The sequence below is a fragment of the Orbicella franksi genome, chromosome 8, assembly GCF_964199315.1.
Source record: "Orbicella franksi chromosome 8, jaOrbFran1.1, whole genome shotgun sequence".
In the NCBI taxonomy this organism is placed as follows: Eukaryota; Metazoa; Cnidaria; class Anthozoa; order Scleractinia; family Merulinidae; genus Orbicella; species Orbicella franksi.
Window position 1 is genome coordinate 21,743,299 of NC_138152.1, and position 3,673 is coordinate 21,746,971.

The following is a 3,673-nucleotide window of genomic DNA, read 5'->3' on the forward strand; positions in this document are numbered from 1 at the left end:
GGATTTACTGTAGCTAAACCAAGAGATGATAAATGGTATCCTCTCTTATAAAAACTTGATCCAGTGTAGTAAAGCCAATGGAGGTAATCAGGTTGCGTAAAACGATCAGTGAAGCGCTTTTCTTTTGTTCTCTTTATTCACCACTGTATTAAAACAGTCATAAAAGCGGATCAAAAGTCGTCCTTTTATCCTACTATCAATGATATATTGTACCAAAAATATCTAAAGAAGAAGCAATACCATTGCCATAATGTCGCTTTATCTGAAGCTACAAAAACAAAGAAACAAAAAGCGCGTATATCGCATTTTAAAAGTACATCCGGTCAGGAGTTTTGCTCCTCGCATTTCCGGTCTACTTACGTTTGTTCGTAAACAACTATATTTGCCAAAAAACACGAACATCAAACCTTCTATCCTCAAAATTTTCGGCTCTAAAAGTCGCCTTAAAGGCGTCCGCCATTACGAAAACTCGTTCCAGATGAGCACGCAATTTTCCAGCGGACTCGTTGGTTGTGACGTCAAAGGCTTCACGTTCATTTGCAATCAATCGAGCGCTGTTTTAGCTGCTTTTGTATCGCTGTTGTTGTCTGTTTTGTGGTGTTTTTGTGAAATGGCTTGTGTCTCCAGAGACGAAATTTCGGATCATTCCTTTGAAAGTACTGAGGAACAGTCTTCCGAAGCCTCCGAGGATAGCTTCCATTCAACAATTGATGACTTTTTGCCGTACGATGAAAACTTGAAGCCGATGGCAAACGAACAAGAAGCAGCCGCTTATGTCGAGCAAGTTGCCCGGGAAGAAGAGAAAAGGAGATTCTTTGGAGCAGGTTTTCCGGGGAAGAGCGGGTAGAAAGTTGGTCTGTATTACTATTTGTTATATTTTTGACGCTGATAGACGGAAATCTTACTCATGTACCGTTCATTTAATTTTATAGAAGAAAGTGCTTACTCGGTGATTTTATGCAGAAATTAATTTGCTCATAACGCTTGGGCTGCACATGGCTGTATATATTCAAGCGGTATAAACGGATCTTTTTCGAACCATCACTCTAAATTTTTCCTGCCTCTGTTTTAGGTGCAAATGTTCAAATTGTTCGCTAGAGTTTGTGGTGAAGCACGAGGAGTGTAGATGCTGCATGGAAGTGATCAGATGTGTTGAAAGGATGGAGGAGTTAGAGAGGGAAGGCGACTGCATTACTTCGCATCCCGGCTTCTCTGATGTTTGTTTGAATCGCTGGGTGCTACACACTGCGGGCATAGGCCTTAAAACCAAGAATAAGAAGTCCTACACGACCAGGTTGGCTCAGGGCGACACTGCTGAGCACGAGTAAGTTCTGTCTCAAACTAATATTAAAAGTTTATTATCTGTAGCGTCAAACCTTCTTATCTAAGATTCACACTGAAGCTGTTAGTTAATCCAGTACTTCCTACACTATTATCGTAACAATTTATATAGTACAGTGGAATCCCGATTTCTCAAACCTTTGATTGAAACTCCCGATAACATGAGCCAAAAATCGTTTCACATCCCTCGGTCTTTAATCCCTGATTTCTCGCACAATTATTTTCGTTTTCCTGGCCTAATAGGTTCGAGAAATCGGAATTCCACTGTATATACATGTACTTTGTCCTTGAAGATACTACAGTTAGCATTGTTTTGAAATTCGTTCTGCTGTTGATCAAGTAAACATGCATAAAAAAACATGAATAAACATTCATTAACATATTAAAACCTGCATAAATGGTAATACTTTAACCATATAATATCAAAGTTTGTGTTGATTTATTCCATTTGCATGTTCCCACTTCCAATTCTTGGCTTCTATTTCCACAGATTACTCCGGTCTGTTGCCTACAGGCAATTCCTTCGACTTGTGTGGGAATATGTTGGGGCATCAAATCGTGTTCCACTTCCCTGTTGTGTTTACAACAGTATTCGAAAAACATTTCCAACTGAAACTGAGGGCTATCAGGGATATGAGGAAGAGGATTAATTTATAAGAAAATTAACTTTTACTAAGATGGGTAAGAAGGTAGATAGGTGGGTGGGTACTTAGGTAGGTAGGTAGGTAGGTAGGCAGGCAGGTAAGGTACAGATAGGTAAATTGGTAGGAAGGTGGGACATTTATTGACTACACCTTATAACTGATTGGGAGTAAAATAATGCACTATGTTGCACTTGTACTGCTGCATTGGCCCTTTTTGTGTCCTCTCCTTGGATTGCCACACTTTCTGCACATAGGGGTCCTCCTTCTGCCAGCAACTGTGGTCTGTTGTGTCAAAGCTTGAAGCTCTGCACCTGTTTAAAAGGAAAGCACACCCCACTAAGGAACTCATCATGTAATGGAGATTCAGTGCATCCATACATGGTAAAATGGAGCAGTTGCAGCAATACATATGGTTAAGATTACTCACTTAAAACATCTTACTGTTGATGTGTTGTTTTTTTTTTTGAAATTTGGCCAATGAAATGCCTGGTGAACACATCATTCAGACATTAAGGTCAAGTTGCTGCTGAGCACTAAGACCTTTCAATTAGATTATTTGAACAGTTATTTTTAACAAGATAATTTTTTATACCATTGCATAGTTTCATTATGATATTATAATTTGGAGGGCCACGGGTTTGTTAGGCCCTTGTTAGCTGTTTAGCATCACCCTCGTAAAATAACGATTTCACTTCAAATGTGTTATTCCAACTCAAAGTTTATAACACAGTACGTTCGGGTGATCATGCTTTGGGTGGGAAGAGGGGGATGTTGGAGGTTTTCCTATTTGCATGCTTATTTGCAAAATCAAATTTTCAAATACCAGAACAGGTTGGAGGGCATAAAACTGTTTCCTTTGCTTTTCTTTGTTTATATTTGTTTTTTGCTGTTTCTTTGTCCTCCTTTTCTAGCAGCATGGTGTGTAGAGCCTCTGGTTCCTTTTCCGCCAGTTCCTTCCTTATGCCTTTTAGCACTTCTCTTGGTGTTGTGGTCAATGTTTCATACAGTTCAGCAACATAGTCTGACAAAAACAGAAAATGAGGTAAAAGTGCAATTAAGAGTTTAAAATATCAGATATGGCATTTCTGATGCAATTTATTTTATATCGGAGTCCTTTACCATAGTTTTGGACCACTATTACTTCTCGGACTGTCGCCTCTCCCTGTTTGTATTTAGGGTAGGTCACCTTCAGCCTTGGATTTGCCTGAGCGTCAACTTTCGTCTCCCTCTTCAGGTTATAGTTTTAAGTGGATGGCTGCTAAAATAGTACTACAATTAAAAATAATAAAAAAAGGTCATTTATTTTGGATTGCAGGAAATAATACTTTTTTGTATAATGTGTAAAGCATTTCTCTTGTTTTGCAAATATGATAGCCATCATTGGAGCTAGTTAATTTTCCCATAATTTTCCAGGAGTGATAATTAATATATAATCTACATGAGAAAATGAAGTGAAATGTGTAAAAGTAAAGAAAGAAAAGAGTATCTTTTTATAAACTGTACTGTCTGAGCTGCACTAGCTGTCACTCACCGGCACAACATCCCAAGTAGGAGTAGGCCAGCATCTTCGGGGCAAACTGGTTTACAACAGAGTGGTATCCCTCTAAGCAGCTGGTCTGTGCCACAGGGGATGCTTGCTTGATACCCTTCAATAGCGAGTTCTGAGTAAGGGCTTCAACCAACTTCTC

General features: G+C 39.1%; 1 pseudogene; it reads left to right on the plus strand.

Moving 5' to 3' along the window:
- Window positions 1–488: 488 nt before the first annotated feature.
- LOC145495471 (uncharacterized) lies at window positions 489–1,796 on the plus strand (annotated as a pseudogene).
- The last annotated feature ends 1,877 nt before the right edge of the window (window positions 1,797–3,673 follow it).